This window comes from Schistocerca nitens, chromosome 3 (genome assembly GCF_023898315.1).
Source record: "Schistocerca nitens isolate TAMUIC-IGC-003100 chromosome 3, iqSchNite1.1, whole genome shotgun sequence".
NCBI classification, from domain to species: domain Eukaryota; kingdom Metazoa; phylum Arthropoda; class Insecta; order Orthoptera; family Acrididae; genus Schistocerca; species Schistocerca nitens.
This window is the reverse complement of record NC_064616.1, coordinates 69093340-69115101: the sequence shown is the minus strand read 5'-3', so window position 1 is coordinate 69115101 and position 21762 is coordinate 69093340. Positions and strand designations below refer to the sequence as shown.

The 21762-nt window shown below is 44.1% G+C and overlaps 1 protein-coding gene across 1 annotated transcript in view; it reads right to left on the bottom strand.

Annotated features, from left to right (window-relative positions):
* The window catches only part of LOC126249270 (uncharacterized), a 411510-nt gene that overhangs the window by 174593 nt on the left and 215155 nt on the right, over positions 1–21762 (bottom strand). The gene's annotated exons all lie outside the window — the stretch shown is intronic.

Sequence of the window (21762 nt, the reverse complement as noted above, 5' to 3'; positions counted from 1 at the left end):
CAACAGGGTGTATCGAATTAATTGTAAATTTATTGTAAATAGTGTTCAGTTCATTATATCCAGCTGTACGTAGTAATTGAAGAAAAATTCTGTTGTTTATCATCACTTTGAGTGCAAAAATTTTGCTACACACAGTTCCAGAAATTAAAGTACGAAAATAATCATAGTTTGTACTACTTCTACGAGCACCCAGCTTGAAATTTGAACTCATGACTTGTTACGCAAACGACCGCACTTTTATTCAGATATTGAGTACTAAGAAAAATTCGCGTAGTCGCATTTTGCAGTGTGATTCCTTACACACTAGCAATACAAAAATATCCCCCACAAAATTTCGTCCTGCGGATATTTGTGCGAATAAATGGATGTTAAAGACTGGATTTCTTGCACCACTGTAATCTCATGTGCGATAACTACCTTTGTCAGCATATGCAAGAGTTGCTCTGCAGCTGGTGCAGCGGATAGCGTTTTGGGTTAGTATGCAGGAGGTCGAGTGTTCTATTCTCCGTCGAGGTATACTTGTTTTTATTTGCCAATTTCATTGCGCCATATAATACTGTAGTATAATCCGTTTTTTGAGCCACACGTATCCGACAGTTACATAGTACAGTGTGTTCTAACGGTAAACATTAGCAAAACTTGGTCAGATAAATCGAAATAGACTGTTGAAACAAATGACTTGCATAACTACAAATACAATATCAATTTCGAGTTGCTAAAACATAATTGTACCCGTAAATAACTCAACATCTACTAGTCATTCATAATACATGTAGTACGTTCGCTCAGATGTAACACATTAGCAACCAGAGCTTACAGCGGCGTCCCTGCACGTCCAAACATTGCGCAACCCATTGAATCATACAGCTCTGGACTCTTCAAAAATGGCTCTGAGCACTATGGGACTCAACTGCTGTGGTCATAAGTCCCCTAGAACTTAGAACTACTTAAACCTAACTAACCTAAGGACAGCACACAACACCCAGCCATCACGAGGCAGAGAAAATCCCTGACCCCGCCGGGAATCGAACCCGGGAACCCCTGGACTCTTCGCAACATGGCTGCATCCACAGATACACTATGTGATCAAAAGTACCCGGACACCCCCCAAAACACACGTTTCTCATATTAGGTGCATTGTGCTACCACATACTGCCTGGTAATTCATATCAGCAACCTCAGTAGTCATTAGACATCGTGAGAGAGCAGAATGAGGCGCTCCGCTAACCTCGCGAACTTCGAACGTGGTCAGGTGACTGGGTGTCTGCTTGTGTCATACGTCTGTAAGCGAAACTTCCACAGTCCTAAACATCCCTAGGTCCACTGTTTCCAACGTGATACTGAAGTGGAAACGTGAAGGGACACGTACAGCACAAAAGCGTACAGGCCAACCTCGTCTGTCGAGTAACAGAAACCGCGCCGGCCGCTGTGGAAGACGGTTCTAGGCGCTTCAGTCCAGAACAGCGCTGCTGCTACGGTCGCGGGTTCGAATCCTGCCTCCGGGATGGATATGTGTCATGTCCTTAGGTTAGTCAGGTTTAAGTAGTTCTAAGTCAAGGGGACTGATGACCTCAGATGTTAAGTCCCATAGAGCTTAGAGTCATTCGAACCATTTTTGAACAGAAACTGCCGACGGTTGAAGAGGGTCATAATGTGTAATAGGCAGACATCTATCCAGACCATCACACAGGAATTCCAAACTGCATCAGGATCCACTGCAAGTACTATGACAGTTAGGTGGGAGGTGAGAAAACTTGGATTTCATAGTCGAGCGGCTGCTATAAGCCACACATCACGACTGTAAATGCCAAACGACGCCTCGCTTTGTGTAAGGAGCGTAAATATTGGACGATCGAACAGTGGAAAAACGTTCTGCGGTGTGACGAATCATGGCGCAGAATGTGGGGATCCGATGGCAGGGTGTAGGTATGGCGAACGCCCCGGGAACGTCGTCTGGCAGCGGGTGTAGTGCCAACAGAAAAATTCGGAGGCGGTGGTGTTATATAGTGTGGTCGTGTTTTTCATGGAGGGGGCTTGCACCCCTTGTTGTTTTGCGTGGCACTATCACAGCATATGCCTACATTGATGTTTTAAGCACCTTCTTGCTTCCCACTGCTGAAGAGCAATTCGGGGATGGCCGCTGCATCTTTCAGCACGATCGAGCACCTGTTCATAATGCACGGCCTGTGACGGAATGATTACACGACAGTAACATCCCTGTAGTGGACTGACCTGCACAGAGTCCTGGCCTAAATCCTATAGAACACCTTTGGGATTTTTTGGAACGCCGACTTCGTGCCAGGCTTCACCGAGCGACGTCGATCCCTCTCCTCAGTGCAGTACTCCGTGAAGAATGGGCCGCTATTCCCCAAGAAACCTTCCACCACCTGACTGAACGTATGCCTGCGAAAGTGGAAGCTATCGTCGAGGCTAAGAGTGGGCCAACACCGTATTGAATCCCAGCATTACCGATGGAGGGCGCCACGACCTTGTAAATCATTTTCAGCTAGGTTCCGGATACTTTTGATCACATAGTGTATAAGAGCAACATTTACACGCGCTATCGCTTCTTCCTCATGTGTCGGTGGACTAGAATACACGTGCTCCTCCAGGTGTCCCCACAGGAAGAAATCCAGGGGATTTAGGTAGGGTGAACGCGGAGGCCGTACTACTGGGCCTCCCTAGCCTGGAAATGTTCTGTCTAAATACCGTCGCACATTAATTGCGAAGTGTGTAGGTGCACCATCATGTTGGAACCATACTTCTGCCGAACATGAAGTGGAACATCTTCCAGTACGCCAGACAGGTAGTTTGTGAGGAATGCATGGCACCTTTGGCAGTCAACCAGTCAGTCAACAAGTAGGGATCCAAATTCCTGTTTCCCAATATTCCGGCCCAGACGTTGATGTCAAAGCGAACCTGACATCCACGGTCACGTGTGACGTGCGGGTTAACGTCACAGCAGTTGTGAGCATTGAGCTTATTGAAGGAACCATCACGAGTGAACGCTGCTTCATCCGATCATATTGCAGGGTTTATGAAGCCGTCGTTGTCTTCCTGTTGTTGTTGGAACCATTCACAGAATCTTATCCGCAGACGGCGATCTGCAGGATGCAGGTGACGCGTTAAAGAATAACGATAAGCTTAAGCTCATGCAGAACGTCAACGATCGTGGGTTGCTGCGCTACGTCTACTTCGCTGGGGTTCTTCTTGTATGACCTCCAGAACAAGTTCCTCAGTAGCTGCAGTACGACGAGTCCGTGGACGACCTCTGTCATGCGACGAGGTGAGGAGAAATCCTGTCTCTCGAAGGGAAGGCTCCAGACGGCGAAACACGTTTTATCGCCAGCCGCTGTGGCCGAGCGGCTCTAGACGATTCAGTCCGGAACTATGCTGCTGCTATGGTCGCAGGTTCGAATCCTGCTTCGGGCAAGGATGTGTGTGATGTCCTTAGGTTAGTTAGGTATAAGAAGTTCTAAGTCTAGGGGACTGATGACCTGAGATATTTAGTCCCATAGTGCTTAGAGCCATTCGAACCATTTGAACATTTTTACCTGGATGACATCGACCAAGATATCTAGCAGAAAATACACAAACGGCAACACCAGCTCGGTTATCAGATACACCCAGGAACAGAAGCATATCCACATATTCATCGTTTATGTGTGTCACACTTGTGCCACACAAGAAGAAAATGCGGTATGTTTACGAATGTACATAGAGTCTGCCAGGGGCGCGTTACTCCGCTAGCAAGTGGTCCCTGTTTGGTGAACAGCGCACACAGTATGAACACATTATTCGCAGCGGGCTATTCAACCTAACCCGCATCGTCTCTCTTACAGCTTTTGTTCTCCATGATTCATACGGACACTGGAAATTGTGAAATGTTTGTTTTAGAATTACACTGTTTCCCTGACAGCAACTGACGTGGTGTTTCCACATTAAAATCTATGACGATAATAATAATAGTAATGCTTGAAGATACTTACTAAACAGCATGCGCTTATCAGTCTCAATGTTGAAAGGCATAATTAGTGGTTCCTTGTTGATAATACTTACTAATGGTAACCTAGTTTGGAAATTATTTGCAAAGCAGTTTACTAGCCCGGCTGCTGACGTAAGGACCTAAAAAAATGTAATCGACCTGAATGTGGCAAGAATAATAATTGTTACTAATCGATGGGACCATTGGGGAAGGGTACAAAGAAACCAGGTTTGCAATCTAGTAGACGCAGTGGTGCCGAACAATTCGCTCCCACGACGTGCAAAAGGTTTTTTAAAAGCTTACCAATGAAAACCATTGTATTTGCATTTCTGCCTTCGCAGAAGACCCACTGTATGACGGTTAAGACACCAGATGCTATACCACGCAGACTACATTTAGCAAACAGAAACAAATACACCTCAACCCACAATCGAATCCCCGACCTGCTGCGTGCTAACCGAAAACGCTGTCCACTGCACCAACTACTGTATGCTTACAGAGGTAGTTACAGCATGTGCTGTTACAGTGTTGCCAGATTACAGATTTTTAACGTCCGTTTTCTGTCGGAAATATGCGCAGGACTAAATTGTGTGAGAGACGTTTTTGTATTGCTAGTAAGTGAAGAACCGCGCTGTGAAGTTCGAGTTCGCGAATTTATCATCACCCTATATAATTAAATTTTTCTTGAGACATATGAGTCTCAACTTCATCTACGATAATGATAGAAGCTGAAGACATAAATTACATTTTGTGCCACGGCCTGGACTAGAACCTGGGTTCAATTTTCAGCCGTGGCACAACTTTTAATTCATTTCTTCAGCTTCTGTCAGTATCGTAGTTTGTGGACACACACGGTGCTTAATGATTTTCAATGCTTACTCAAATACTATGCAGTTTATCACGTTTGGGGACTCTTGAAATTTCACGTTTATCACTACACAGAGCGCCTCGCAGAATTTATACCCATAGAAAGAAAGACTCAACTGATACTAAAAAAACTCGTAATATGTACAGATGTCATCCACGACAATTCACAATCGTCTGTCAATTAATCTCATCCTCTATAAAACAAAATGTACAACAATTTTTACACAAATGATCTGAAATTACTTCTACATCTAATGACGACTCTCCATCCTCCCAACAAATTAACCCACAATTCAGTCACAAATTTTACTTGATACCCCACGCTATCGTACTTTCGATAGTAAGCAAAGAGAGAATAGAGTGAATTGGGTTTCGGTTTAACGACGCATCTGGAAACAAAGCTAGATTCCATGGAGGAGGTAATTCTGTTCGAGACACCTCGTTACGTTCCGCTCACAATATGGTACAATATTCTGCAACAGATTAGTATATAGGGTATTGGAGAGTAGTTTCCTGGATCACTTCTGCTACCGTTATTATAGACAGGTGTGACCTTTTCTTCTTGCTAACTACTTGGCACAGGTTGTGTTCCAGGGAGCTACGATATATTTTGGTTGAAAGACGGGTCACCTCAGTCGCTAATTCAGCGAAGAATATGATAGGGATTCCATCGGGCAGTGGAGCTTGGTTGAATTTTAACGATTTCAGCAGTTTCTCAACGCCGTTGACACTAATTACCTATTTCACTCGCCTTTGCAGTGACGTGTGATTTAAATTCGGATTATTTCCTTAGAATCTTTCTTGTAAAGCAACGTTTGAAATCGGTTCAAAATGGTTCAAATGGCTCTGAGCACTATGGGACTTAACTTCTGAGGTCATCAGTCCCCTAGAACTTAGAACTACTTAAACCTAACTAACCTAAGGACATCACAGACATCCATGCCTGAGGCAGGATTCGAACCTGCGACCGTAGCGGACGCACAGTTCCAGACTGTAGCGCCGAGAACCGCTCGGTCACTGCGGCCGGCCGTTTGAAATCGGAGTTAAACATTTAGGCTTTTGGTTTGTTAACCCAACTACAGTTCTAGTGCCATCCACGAGTGTCTGGACACTATTTTTAGTGCTACCAAGAGTATTTACATGTAACCAGAATTTCTTACGGATATGTGAGGGTTTTAACTATCTCGGTAGCCGTTGTAGGCATCGTGTATTGATCTCCGGACAGAAAACGCGTTTCATTCTGCAACCTGTAGGTCGTCAATGAGGTCAGGTATATCTGTTGCCTTTAGATCCAATATATTTCCATCACGAGTGGGCTTCCGAACTACTTTTTCTAGCTATTTTCCGAAGAAGGCATTTAGTACTATGCGCAGTGCGTTTCGTGACTCCCACCACTTGCAGAACTCTACTCAGCCCAGTTGTTAGCTACCTGTCACTCTCATCAATTTCGTATTTGAACCGTTTGCCATTCCTAGTACAGAGGTCTACTGGTTTTTAGGAGCACTTCAAACTCTTGCACTTTGGTGCGAATGCGTTAACAGTTGGTAACTACAATATCAGTACTCTCACCTGCAAGGACAAACTGGACTTGGTCAAAAATATATAAACTCTCCGGGAAATATATCCTCGAATATAAAAGCAGATTGTGCTAAGCCTGCAGGTTGTGATGCAGGAACGGTAGCTGTGCAGTGTCAGTCGTGGTCAGAATAGTGTTCTGTTTTGTTGCGAGCGCATTGCTTCGGAGTTAAGTGAACTCGGAAGTGGCAAAATTGTTCCTACTTCTATGGTAGGTGCTTCCGTAAACAAGGTAAAGGAAGTTTTTAGTGTTTCAGGAGATACCATATCTAGACTTTATAACACACATAGTGAGCGGGAAAATAACAGCAGCGAAGCTACAGCGCAGACGAAAATGTTTTTTGAGTGGTAGTGACCGACGGTCAGTGAAGAGGATTGTGACGCAAAATAAGAGGATCCTGTAATCACGAACTCTGTTTGCACCAAAAAACACGAAGGGACCTTCATAAGCAGGGAACTGCAGTGAGAGCTGGAATTCCAAAACTACTCATCAATGAAGAAAATCCACATAATAGGAAAACGTGTTGACGAAGCCACTAAACCTGGACTATGGAGCAGTTTAAGAAAGTCATTTGGTCGAACGAGTCTTATTGCACAGTGTTTCCAGTTTGCAATTTCTGGTTGAATCTACGTCCCGAGAGTGAAACATCTTGGCGTAGTGATCATTTGGAAAGCCGTGTCGTGGTATTTCGTGGGCCGCGTGGGTAATCTGCAAGGACGCGTTAGTGGCAAGGATTATCTGGCTATTCTGGCTGATCAGGTACATCCCATCGTACAGTGTTTGTTCCCCAATGGTGATGCTTGTGCTCCAAAACGACAGGTCCCCTATTCAGACAACTAGCGCCATCCGGGACTGATTTTGTGAGTGCAAGGATGAAATGTTGCATCTCCCCTGATCACCAAAACCACCAGATCTCATTATTATTTAGCCTTTGTGGTCTACTTTGGGGAGAAGGGTGCGTGACCACCATAGACCTCCATCATCGATTCCGGAAGTAGGCCTGTTTTTCAGGAAGAATAGTATAAGATTCCCTCGAAAACCATAAGGACTTACATTTATCCATTCAGAGACGACTGAAAGCCGATTATTCTACCGACAGTTTTGCTACACAGCATTAGGTATGGTCATGTGTTGTGTTTTTGGTGTTTGCATATTTTTGTACACCCCGTGTATCTTCGGATGGCACAGCAATATTTCAAAGTGTCCTAAAACTACTGTTATCTGCAATGGATGGAAAGTCGGCTAATATAATCAAAAATCTTATGGACACCACACATATAGCTTACCTGTATAGTAGTGCGCACCTGGTCTATTTACGGGGACCCTACATTTCTCTACTCTGTTGTGCAAGATGAGGAAGTGACAGTCTAGCTCGTCACAGAACTTTTTATGCCTTCCATTCTACTCAGATCTAGGGTTCAAAATGGTTCAAATGGCTCTGAGCACTATGGGACTTAACATCTATGGTCATCAGTCCCCTAGAACTTAGAACTACTTAAACCTAACTAACCTAAGGACATCACACAACACCCAGTCATCACGAGGCAGAGAAAATCCCTGACCCCGCCGGGAATCGAACCCGGGAACCCGGGCGTGGGAAGCGAGAACGCTACCGCACGACCACGAGCTGCGGACCCAGAACTAGGGAATCCTGATGAGTTCTGGAGATGTTGATAACAGACGATAAGTTTCCTTGAAATTCCACGAGCAAAGCTAGTCTTGTCAACCTTCTCTTCAAGTCGCAAGTAAGATCCGAGCGTGAACTCAGTGTCGTCCGTTCCTATGTACGCCATACTCTGCAGTTACTGGCTCCCTACACCCTCGCCCTTTGATATGCTGAATGACACCTCCAGGGAAACTCGCAGAGTGCAAAAAGTGATCCTTCCCATTCCTTCCAGCCATTTCCCTAAAGGGTAAAATTATGTCCAATACGTTTGAATTACCGAAGATTAATAGACACTAACGATTTTGCATTTTTCTTCCCTTGAGAAGGAACACAACAGATTTTCAACGCCTGAAGTGAGTCTCATCTCACAAGGGGAAGGCCTCAGATACGGCCAACCGATTCGACTGAGATTTGGCAGGTCGCTTGTGTACAACCTAAAACGAAGGAATCAAAGATATTTTGGGTCAACACCCCCGCGTTTCTGAGAAAATCACGCATAAAGGTTATGACGAGTGATCGACTCAAAATTGGCGGGATCGATAGATAATTGTAAATAGAGCATTTTTCATCACCAGCTATGGGGTCCGAAAACGCATACTTTCCCAGAAATCGAGGTAAGAAACTTTCACAACTGCCACGTCTGTACCCACATGGTTAACGCCTGTCGCCAACAGCGCCGATAGTTGCCGGCACGGTAGCTCAGCTTGTTCGGCCGGAGGGCTAGCTGCCCTCTGTAATAAAAAAACTGAGTTAATGGATCACCAACGAACTAAATCTGGCGTCTTTCGACGTGCGCCCAGAGCAGATACAATGAACGAAAACGAACAAAATGAAATTTACAAAAAATAAATAAATAAATAAATAAATAATAAATACCGCAACGGGCAAGGTAACTGGCTGGGAATCGGAAAACCCGGGTTCGAATCTCGAAGAAACCTAGCGGATGTTATTCTTTTCGTTTGTATTTTTCCCTATCTCAATTGATAGGATGGCTGGCTCTGAGCACTATGGGACTCAACTGCTGAGGTCATTAGTCCCCTAGAACTTAGAACTAGTTAAACCTAACTAACCTAAGGACATCACAAACATCCATGCCCGAGGCAGGATTCGAACCTGCGACCGTAGCGGTCTTGCGGTTCCAGACTGCAGCGCCTTTAACCGCACGGCCACTTCGGCCGGCAATTGATAGGAATAGGAGGGTTAACAAGGTAAGTACATTAATAAGGAATAATAATAATAAGGTAGGCAAACTAATTTCCCGAACGCCGTGAGTTGGTAAAGTATTAAAATTTTAAGCCTTGTCACATGAAAACAACTCCGAGTAAAAGTGCTGCGACTTCCTCACGAGGGATCACAGATAGCCAACCGTGCGACGCTTGTTTACAGCGAGGCACAGGATAGAATGCACGCGGGGAGAGTTATGTTGTCCCGGTTGCCTCTTCGTCATATCATAGGGAAGGAACAGTGTAGCTGCCAAATATTGCATTCATTAGATGCTCTTGGTGCCGTGAGTATATTTGTTTCGAATGTTTATATGACAAGTACCATCCATCTAGTTGTTCGAAGAAAAGTGAGGACACGTAACAGTGACTGGAAGAGCCATTGTAAAGTGACCTGGAGTAACATTTTAGTTGTTTAGTATTCCAAGAGGTTTGAGTAATTTATTTGCCTACCTTATTATCATTCCTTGTTGATTTACTTACCTTATTAACCCTCCTACCCCTATCAATTGAGATATGGAAAAATACAAACCAAAAGAATAACATCCACTACGTTTCTTCGAGATTCGCAGCCAGTTACCGTGGCCGTTGCGCTATCGGTACTGTCGGCGAAAAGCGTTGTCCATGTGGGTACAGAAGCGGCAGTTCTAAAAGTTTCTTACCTCGATTTCTGGAAAAGTGTGCGTCTTCGGGCCCCATACCTGGTGAAGAAAAATGCTCTATTTACAATTATCTATCGATCCCGCCAACTTTGAGTCGATCGCTCGTCATAATCTTTAGGGGTGATTTTCTCAAAAACGCGGGGGTGTTGACCGAAAATATCTTAGATTCCTTCGTTTTAGGTTGTACACAAGCGACCTACCAAATCTGAGCCGAATCGGTTGGCCGCGTCTGAGGCCTTCCCCTTGTCAGTCTTATTTTTATCACCACACCGAGAATGAAGTCTCCTCTTTTGTTGATGTGTCATCGTAGACTGTCCAACGTATCATCAAGAATTGATGTAACACTTGCAGCCATGTAACACGGCATGAGAACATGGGCGTAAGAAGATCGTAACGGACAGGAGCCAGATACAAGTGTCACGATTATCAATGACAGTCTGTTTAAAATCAGATAGGAATTTCTGCTGTCACTGAATGTAAAGTGCATCTCAACATTATTCAGAGCTAACATTGCGAAGCCAACTGCATATAATCGACATTTCTAAATTGGTACCTTGCATAAGGCCATAGCTCATAGCCTCACATAATGATGAACGTCGTCGGTGGGTCAAACAATACAGAAATAGAACTGCTGCGCTAGTATTAGTCTTAGTCTTAGGAAAGAGGAATTTTGTTCAAATTTAGTAAAGGCGCGGTTGGGCGATGAAGTCTGGGGCCGCTGGCAGTGTGGGGTAATTGTCGGCAGCCAGTAGGCCAGGCAGAATAAAAATGGCGCGGAGCCGAAGCGGCGTATTGTACGTACGATTTGTTTGGAGTGAAGCAACAGCGAGGCAGGGAACTGCAGCGTTGCTGTAAGTTGTTGCGATGTATGAGGCGAGCCAGTAGGCCAGAGCCGGAAGTGGCGACGTGTAAGTGGCTGACGTATGGGAATTTACCCCTGTCACAGTTTCTGTCTCTCTCTGACACTGCGTCAGAAGTGCGGGGAAAAGCAGTATAAACAGTCAGGCACTTTTAGCTTGAGGTGGTGTGCCAGGTCAGTCGAGAGTCGGGTCGGACCTGTGCTGGTCTACGCTTCTAGTGGCCAGTCTGGTAGCGATGTTGTAAATATTCTGTGTAGACCTGTACATTCTTTCTATGCACTTGTTCGGGCCGTATTCCGCCTCTGGGGACACAACACACGGGTGGGACAGAATGGCAGCTGGGTCTTGGAGATTGCACGGTCTGCCTGAAGGAGGGCAGTGACAGCGGTCTGCAGCGGGTCCAGGACGGACCACGTTCGCTTCCCACCTGGTGTACCGGGATCCGGGCGAGGCGTACGCTGCGGGAGACGCCGCAGCGCTGAAACAGCGGGTGTTGCCATCCAGCAAGCACCACTAGCGACAAGTTGCGGCATGGCGTCCAGGAGGACGCGGGTTCGAGTCCGATCCTGTGCTGGGAGCACCAGCGGCCGAGGGCCACGGGCGACCAGTACAACCACCTTCGTCCCACGGTCGGACAGAGCAGGCCAAACGGGGTGGAGGGCGGTGGGGACCAGGGACTGTAACAGTCTTCTGAATCGTGGGCAGTAGGGCGGCGCCAGTTGCTACACCCCGGCGGGCGACGACCGGGCGAGCTCGGCTGACTTTCATCGTCGGGCGGTCTCGATAACCGCAGCAGCTGTGTCGGCAGTCGAGGAGTGCTGAAACGGCCGGACTCGCGCTTCTGTAAACTAGCTGAATAAAGGAATACTTCCGAATACTTCTGTATCACTCTGCACTGCCCCTTGACGCTATTGAACTTGCTTGGCGTCCTGACGAAATACGGCGCGGTGGATCCCGGCTTCAGCTCGGTCATCTGGAGTCCCGGGTTCGACCACCGACGGTCCTCAAGAGAGCAGTAGTTGACAGAGTCGCATTGTACGGTCCGACGAGTCGCGGTTTTGTCTCTCTTCAAATGATGCAAGCTTTCGAGTGCATCAACAGCCCACTGAGGCATGTGGCCACATTTGGTGGAGGGTGCAATTCAGGTTAGAGTTGGCTCCGTGATGTTTCGCGGAGGTTTGTCGTACTCGAGACTTGGGCACATTTATTCGTGTTGCCATGGAAATGAATCAGAGCTCACTGCTGAATCTAACAGCGAGGGAGCTTTACTACTAGTACAGAAAGTTTCTGACGAGTGAGTCACACCAAACACCTTCTAGCTCCTGATGATGAAAGATTCGAGCTGCCACTCGAGACAACCCGTACTACCAGGCTCACAGCCATTCCCCCAGCAGCTACCAACAACTCTTTAGCTGCATTTGCAGTTACTGCTTACAACAAGACATGATACAGCAGTAATACACTAACCGCAAGCAGAACGTCCCCGTTACCAAAATTCCTGCCGTTCATTGTTTATTATAAGGCTTGCTTCCGCTTTAAGAAGGGAACGGTGTAATGGCGCCAGTTTACGGTCAAAGTCCAAACTCAACATTCTGTTTGGAATGGTGGAGAACGTCACAAGGACGCTGCCGTCATACATGAGTGTGGAATCAACTTCTTTACACATGCTACGGTACTGGAAAAATTATTAATGTAATGAACCGTGGCATCCAGTTCAAGCTGTCTTTGAACTCAAAGACGGACTGAAGCAAGGAGTCTACTAAGTAGGGACAGTAGCGCGACTGAAAACGCTATAAACGAATGAAGCAACGTCGCTGGTACACGATGTAGCCGCCAATGACAAAGCCTTTTCCAGATTATAACTTCTTACACTCACTCCTCAGTACATTTACTCGTAAATGGTATTTACTGTTGACAACAAAAATCAACTTCTGCGCAACCGTGATAAGCAAAATCACAATACAAATTATTCTGATGTAAATTCAGTTTCTCTACCTAGGGTACTGTGTTATGTACTCTTCAACAAACTGCCATGTAACACAAAGAAAGAAATTTGAACGCCCTAGCAATTCAGGATAGAATTATTACCATACCTCAATAGCCTCTTCTAGAAATTAGCTGCGGATCGAGATTCAAGGACTGAAAATTAATGGCAGTTGCATGGGGAAAACAATATTTATTGTGATGCTACAAGATATTAGTAGTGTACTGTAAACATGTCTCTGATTTATAGGATTAATGAAAGAACCACACACGAAACAGAGCTTCATTAACAGTCAACTTTCGTTGCTATACACACAAATTATAAGCAAAATCTGAAATGTAAATGTGTCGTGGTGGGATATGCCTACCGTAGTTACATACACCGTTGAGCCAAAATATTATGACCTCCTGCTTAATAGGCTGTTGGTCCACCTTTGAAACTCAATTCAGCAGCGATTCTGCGTGTCACGAATTCGACAAGTCATTAGTAGGCTTCCGGAGGTATGTGGCACTACATGTGTACGCAGAGCTCACGTAATTCCTGTAAATTATGAGCCGTTGGTTTGTTGGTGTGGAGTTGACCCCCGTTAGCGTACCCCATAGGCTTCAGATCAGGCGAATTTGGTGACTAAATGGAAACTTATCTCACTACCATCTCTTCAAGCAGCTATAATACGATCATGACAAGGGCAGTCAGCCATCCGCTTCAGGGAAGAGTTTAGTCATTAAGGTGGCTCCTAATATTATTCTCGTATTCCAAAACGGTCCTGATGCCTTTGAGTAGTACCATTTGAATCTCCGCCATAGCATAATACTGCCACCACCGGCCTGCGACCGTGGAGCAGTGAACAGCCGTTCGTGTGGATGATGGCGAATCCAGAAAAATGTTTCATCCGACCAGGTGATACGTTTCCAATGATTGATGGTTCAGTCCACAAAGATCCTGTGCACACTGATGCTGTCGTTGGGTCAACACAGGAAATCGTAGGGGTAACCTGCTGGCTAATGTGCGCTGAACAGCACGCTCTCAAAGACTTGTGCCTGCACCAGCATCGCTTTCCATTATCAGATCTGACACATATCGACTTCCACGTTCTACGATGAGGCGTGGACGTTAACACCCTGTCGCCTAACCGTTGTTTCACCGTCCTTCCATAGACGCTTACAAAGTAGCACGCGAATGGCGGACCAGCTTCGCCGTTTCCGAGACGCTTATTCCCAGATCCTGAGGCATAACGTTGTGCCCCTTGGGAAAGTGGCTTCTGTCACTGGATTTACCGATTTCCGGCCCATATCGGCGTTAGCATGATTCCTCATTCGTCTCTGCTCCACATATACAAAAATGGTTCAAATGGCTCTGAGCACTATGGGACTCAACTGCTGTGATCATAAGTCCCCTAGAACTTAGAACTACTTAAACCTAACTAACCTAAGGACAGCACACAACACCCAGCCATCACGAGGCAGAGAAAATCCCTGACCCCGCCGGGAATCGAACCCGGGAACTCGGGCGTGGGAAGCGAGAACGCTACCGCACGACCACGAGATGCGGGCTCCACATATACACTCTAAAGGAAAAAAATCCCAGCACAAAACACAATTATGTCGAGTAACGAAATTTCGGAAATCTACTTGTCTAGGCAACATACTGAAGTGAATAACATCATAAGATCACAGGTTAATGCAAGCGCCAGATGAGCCATTGCAAATGTGAAATAATGGTACATTAACAACTGGTATAACCGGCAAAGGTGCATGCATTGTGTTGTACATGTGCCGGCTGTCAGTTTGTTGGGTGGAGCGCCATGCCTGTTGCATTTGGTCGGTCAATACAGCCAGTAAATGCTAGTTCTGGATAACGCTAGAGGTGTCGTCCGATGATGTTCCATATGTGCACGATCGGAGACAGATCTGGTGATCGAGAAGGCCAAGGCAACATGTCGACACTGTAGAGCATCTCGCGTTACAAAAACGATATGTGGGCGAGCATTATCGTGTTGGAAAACACCCCCCTGTAATGTTGTTCGTGAACGACAGCACAGCAGGTCGTTTCACCAGATTGACATACAAATTTGCTGTCAGGGTGCGTGAAATAACCACGAGAGTGCTCCTGCTGTCATAGGAAATTACACCCCAGACCATAACTCTGGTGTGTCCAGGTAGCAGACAGGTTGGTTACAGGTCCTCCAGTGGCTTCCTTCTAACCAACACACGGTAATCACTGGCACTGAGGCAGAGCCAGCCTTCATCAGAAAACATCACAGACCTCTATTCTGTCCTCCAATGAGCTCTTGGTTTACACCACTCAAGTCGCAAATGTCAGTGGTTTGGCGATAGTGGAATGCACGCTATAGGGGGTCCGTTTCGGAGCTATCCTGGAAGTAAATCATTTGTGACAGTTCGTTGTGTCACTAACCGTGCTAATTGATGCTCAGATTGCTGCTGCAGATGCAGTAAGATGGATCAAAACTTATGCCGAACACGATTGTCTTCCCTCTCGGCAATGCTACGTGACCACCTTGAGCCCTGTTTTCTTGAGACCATACATTCTCGTGACCATCATTGGCAGCAATCCTGTACAGTGGCTACATTCCTGCTAAGTCTTTCTGCACTATCACATCGTTCAAATTCAGTGAGTCGTTTATAATGGTGCCTTAAAGGCATTCGTCCCTAACATCAACTCACCATGTCCAATCTCAAAGGTAACTAACTCCCACGTCAATAGTGGGACAAAGTATGTACTACCCCACTCTCCACTACATCTACATCTACATGGTTATTCTCTAATTCACACTTAAGTGCCTGGCAGAGGTTTCATCGAACCATTTTCATACTACTTCTCTACCATTCCCCTCTCGAATGGCGCGTGGGAAAGAGAAACACCTAAATCTTCCCGTTAGAGCTCCGATTTCTCTTATTTTATTATGATGATCATTTCTCCCTACGTAGCTGGATGTCAACAAAATATTTTCGTATTCGGAAGAGAAAATGGTTCAAATGGATCTGAGCACTATGGGACTTAACATCTATGGTCATCAGTCCCCTAGAACTTATAACTACCTAAACCTAACTAACCTAAGGACATCACACAACACCCAGTCATCACGAGGCAGAGAAAATCCCTGACCCCGCCGGGGATCTCGAAAGAGAAAATTGGTGACTGAAATTTCGTAAATAGATCTCGCCGCAAAGAAAACCGCCTTTATTTCAGTGACTGCCACCCCAACTCGCGTATCATATCAGTGACACTCTCACCCCTATTGCACGATAACACGAAAAAAGCTGCCCCTCTTTGCACTCTTTCGATGTTTCCGTCAATCCTACCTGATAAGGATCCCACACCGCGCAGCAATATTCCAGCAGAAGACGGACAAGTGCAATGTAGGCTGTCTCTTTAGTGGGTTTGTCGCATCTTCTAAGTGTTCTGCCAACAAAGCGCAGTTTTTGTTTCGCCTTCCCCACAATATTTTCTATGTGGTCTTTCTGTTTTAAGTTGCTCGTAATTGTAATTCCTAGGTATTTAGTCGAATTGACAGCCCTTAGATTTGTGCGATTTATCGTATACCCAAAATTTATCGGATTTCTTTTAGTATCCCTGTGTATGACCTCGCACTTTTCTTTGTTTAGCGCCAATTGCCACTTTTCGCACCATACAGAAATTCTCTCTAGATCATTTTGTAATTGGAATTGATCGTCTGATGATTTTACTAGACGGTAAATTACAGCGTCATCGGCAAACAATCTAAGGGGGCTGCTCAGATTATCACGTAGATCATTTATGTAAATCAGGAACAGCAGAGGGCCTATGACACTACCTTGCGGAACCACAGATATCACTTCTGTTCTACTCGATGATTTACCGTCCATCACTACAAACAGTGACCTCTGTGAGAAGAAATCACAAATCGAGTCACACAACTGAGACGATACTCCATATGCACGCATTTGATTAATAGTCGCTTGTGAGGATCGGTATCAAAAGCCTTCTGGAAATCTAGGAATATGGAATCGATCTGAGATCCCCTGTCGACAGCATTCATTACTTCATGGGAATAAAAAGCTAGCTGTGTTGAACAAGAACGATATTTTCTGAATCCGTGTTGGTTATGTATCAGTAAGCCATGTTCTTCAAGGTGATTCATAATGTTCGAGTACAGTATATGCTCCAAAATCCTACTGCAAATTGAGGTAAGTAATATGTATCTGTTATTCAATGGGCTTCTCTTATTTCCTTCCTTGAATATTGGTGTGACCTGTGCTACTTTCCAGTCTTTAGGAACAGACCTTTCGTCAAGTGAGCGGTTGTATATGATTGCTAAGAAAGGCGCTATTGTTGTTGCATACTCTGAAAGGAACCTGATTGGTATACCATCTGGACCGGAAGACGCCTTTCTTAAGTGATTTGAGTTGTTCCGCAACACCTAAGATATCTACTTTTATGTCATTCACGCTAACAGCTTTCTGGTTTCGAATTCTGGAATATTTACTTTGTCTTCTTTCGCGAAGGAATTACGGAAAACTGTATTTAGTAACTCCGCTTTAGTGGCACCATCATCGGTAACTTTTCCATCGCTATCGCGCAGTGACGTATTGCAGTCTTCGATACTGTGTCCATTGATCGTTGTAACTGTTCACTTTGATGAAGGTTGAGTCCAGCAATAATATCTCCAATAATTAAAGTTCATTAACTCGTCGTACACTATCAGAATATCACTTCAAGTTTTCAAGTCAGAATAACTGAGGACAAAGTCCGCGCATCTCTATCACACAATAGTACTTTTTTTGAACAGAAACAATCTCGTAGCGTTCGTTTGTAGTACTATAACAAACGGTGTTCTCTCTCGACTTGATAGCAAGCAAGCTAGCAAGCGACTAACTTTTCCCTGATCGAGCATTGTAGACGCATTGAATTTCCTTTTCGCCGCGTTTACAACTCTTTTTCACAATAAATGTTAACTCTGACCGACATATTACTTTCGACTTAACTTTCGTCGTACTGATTTGCAGTTATCACTAAAATGTTTGATAGCTAATTATTTCGTACTGATTTGCAGTTATCACTAAAAAGTTTGATAGCTAATTAAAAATAACCTTTCTTTCTGGCTTTATATCATGACATACTCAGTACTTATTGAAATTGGAGTTCATCAAAACTTTAAGGTATTATATTATTGTCAAAGTTATCGCACTACTTCTAAAATACGAGGCATTGTCTAAAATTAACATCTTCGTTATACCTACTTTATCTAGATAGTCATCTCTGATTTTTCTTAGCACTGGTTTAACGCTAGTGGATCTTAATGGATACAATTTTACATGTTTTGAAAAGTCGTACATCGCAAACACATATTTGAAATGTCCCTTTGCTGTTGGGAATGGCCCACACGTATCACATGATACAATAGCTAGAGGTTGCTTAGGAATTATTGGATGTAAAACACCTCGAATACCATAGTTGACTGGCTTGCCTTTTGACATACTTAACACCTTTTAAGTATCTCTTGAGTTCGTTTTAGTAAGTTCGGATAGAAACACAATTGTTGCAGTTTCATGACGCACTTCTGAGCTCCGAAATGTCGCCAATGGACATGTGTGAACCACAAAATAGCGTTAATATATTTTGAAGGAATACATATTTTCCACTGATCTTTTTCATTTTTCCGGTAGAACAATACACCTTCTTTTACTCGATAATGACTCTTGACTTTATCACTTCTGCCAGTTTGTAATTCATTGATGATTCCCTTCCATTTACTATCTACCTTTTGCATTTGCTCGATCTGCGAACACATTTCATTAACCTCTTTTGTGTATGGAATTGTTCCAAACATCATGATCTTAAAATCTATTATATGCTCTTCTTCAATCTCATCAGACTTAGTGGTCGGTAATCTCGATAATGCGTCCGCGACGACATTGTTTCTACCTTTGACATGCTTAATCGTCACGTTATATTCTTGTAATACTAGGGCCCAACGCGTAAGTCGGCCAGGCAGCATTCGGCTTGACATTAGGAAGAACGTTACTACTTTGTGATCGCAATATACCACTATCCGCTTACCATATACGAAATACCTAAACTTTTTTAATGCCTATATTATTGCTAACACTTCTAACTCAGTCGTACAATGTGAGCGTTCACAATTCGATGAAATTCGACTGGAAAAAGCAATTATCTTTATGGTGTCTATATTTGTCTCATTGTCCATTTGAAATACAGTAGCTCTTAGTCCGGTTTCTGCTGCATCCGTCGCTATGATAAAATCTCTTTCCATCCGCGGATGATGCAATAGCGGAGCATTTATTAAAGCACTAAGAATTTCGTCGAATTCTTTACTGCAAGCTTCTGTCCGTTGCCACGGTACATGTTTTCTTAACAATTGCAATAGACAGTCTTTATTTAACAATTGATGGGATATAAACGTTCTGAAGAAAGATGCTAAACCTAAAAATGATTTTAACTGTTTCTTATTTATCGGATAATGGCAGTTTCTTTTGGAATCTAACTTCTTTGGATTCGGAATTATTCCTTCAGGTGTTACTATGTGACCTAAAACTTTAATCTGATTTCTCCCAAATTTTGACTTTAGTAAATTAATCGTTACCCCATATTCTAGAAATTTTTCAAATACACGGTTCAGTATCTCAAGATGTTCTGCCCACGTTTCTGTGGCAATTAATAAGTCATCAACATAAACAGTGACCCGTTCCAACAAATCCGGACCAAGTACTGTATCCAGTGCGGTTGTAAAAACACCACCACTAATATTCAATCCAAATGGCATTACTTTAAATTGATAACTTCGTCCTAAATAAATGAACGCAGTGTATTTTCGTGATTCTTTTGTAATTTTGGTTTGCCACTGATGTTCTTTACATACGACTAGAATCTCTTTGGGTTTTCTACCATATTTTGAGACAACGTTTCACTGTGGAAACTATTAAAAGCATCTCGCATTGACGTCCGCACTAAATTTCGAGCTTCCGTGGAACTTAGCCAGTCTTGGGAATTTTGCGTTCTTCTGAATTTGGCATCCTTTTTCCGTTGTTTCTGCAACAGTGTTCTGACGTGGTCTGTGTACCATGGTGTATCAGTCGCGTCTCTTATTAACTTATGCGGAATGAATCTATCTATTGCTGTCGATACTGTATCTTTGAATTTGAGCCATATCTGGTATACACTTACATAATTAGCTTGGAAGGAATGGAGACTCTCTCTTAGGAAGGCATCAAGCGAATTTTTATCTGCTGTTTTAAATATATATATATATATTGTGTTTATTTTTAGTGGTTTTAGTTGATATGGTTTTGAGCCTCGCTACAATGACCTTGTGCTGACGAATCCCTGTATCCGTCATGACGCTCTCTATTAGACCAGGGTTATTTGTGGCTAAGAAGTCAAGTCTGTCTTCGCAACCATTTACAATTCATGTGGGCTTATGAACTAATTGTTCAATGTAATTTTCAGAGAAAGCATTTAGTACAATTTTGGAAGATGTTTTCTGTGTACCACCGGCTTTGAACATGTATTTTCGCCAACAAAGTGAGGGTAGATTGAAGTCTCCATCAATTATAACTATATGAGTGGGGTCCTTACTTGTAATGAGATTCAAGTTTTCTTTGAACCGTTCAGCTATTATATCATCTGAGTCGGGGGGTCGGTAGAAGAAACGAATTATTATTTTGGTACGGCTGTTGAGTATAACCTTTACCCATAGTAATTCGCAGGAACTATCTATTTCAACTTCACTACAATATAAACTACTACCAACAGACACAAACACAACCACCTACTTTATTTAATCTATCCTTTCTGAACACGGTTTGCGCCTCTGTAAATATTTCGGCAGAATTTATCTCCACCTTTAACCAGCTTTCTGTTCTACATCTACATTTATACTCCGCAAGCCACCCAATGGTGTGTGACGGAGGGAACTTCACGTGCCACTGTCATTACCTCCCTTTCCTGTTCCAGTCGCGTATGGTTCGCGGGAAGAACGACTGCCGGAAAGCCTCCGTGCGCGCTCGAATCTCTCTAATTTTACATTCGTGATCTCCTCGGGAGGTATAAGTAGTGGGAAGCAATATATTCGATACCTCTACCAGAAACGCACCCTCTCGAAACCTGGACAGCAAGCTACACCGCGATGCAGAGTCTGCCACTTGAGTTTGCTAAACATCTCCGTAACGCTGTCACGCTTACCTAATAACCCTGTGACGAAACGCGCCGCTCTTCTTTGGATCTTCTCTATTTCCTCTGTCAACCCGACGTTGTACGGTTCCCACACTGATGAGCAATGCTCAAGTATAGGTCGAACGAGTGTTTTGGAAGCCACCTCCTTTGTTGATAGACAACATTTTCCAAGGACTCTCCCAATGAACGTCAACCTGGCACCCGCCTTACCAACAATTAATTGTATATGATCGTTCCACTTCAAATCGTTCCGTACGCATACTCCCAAATATTTTACGGAAGTAACTGCTACCAGTGTTTGTTCTGATATCATATAATCATACAATAAATGAGTCTTCTTTCTATGTATTCGCAATGCATTACATTTGTCTATGTTAAGGGTCAGTTGCCACTCCTTACACCAAGTGCTTATCCGCTGCAGATCTTCCTACATTTCGCTACAATTTTCTAATGCTGCAACTTCTCTGTATACTAGATCATCATCCGCGAAAGGCCGCATGGAACTTCCGACAGTATCTACTAGGTCATTTATATATATATTGTGACAAGCAATGGTCCCATAACACTCCCTTGTGGCACGCCAGAGGTTACTTTAACGTCTGTGGACGTTTCTCCATTGAGAACAACATGCTGTGTTCTGTTTGCTAAAATCTCTTCAATCCAGCCACACAACTGGTCTGATATTCCGTAGGTTCTTACTTTGTTTATCAGGCGACAGTGCGGAACTGTATCGAACGCCTTCCGGATGT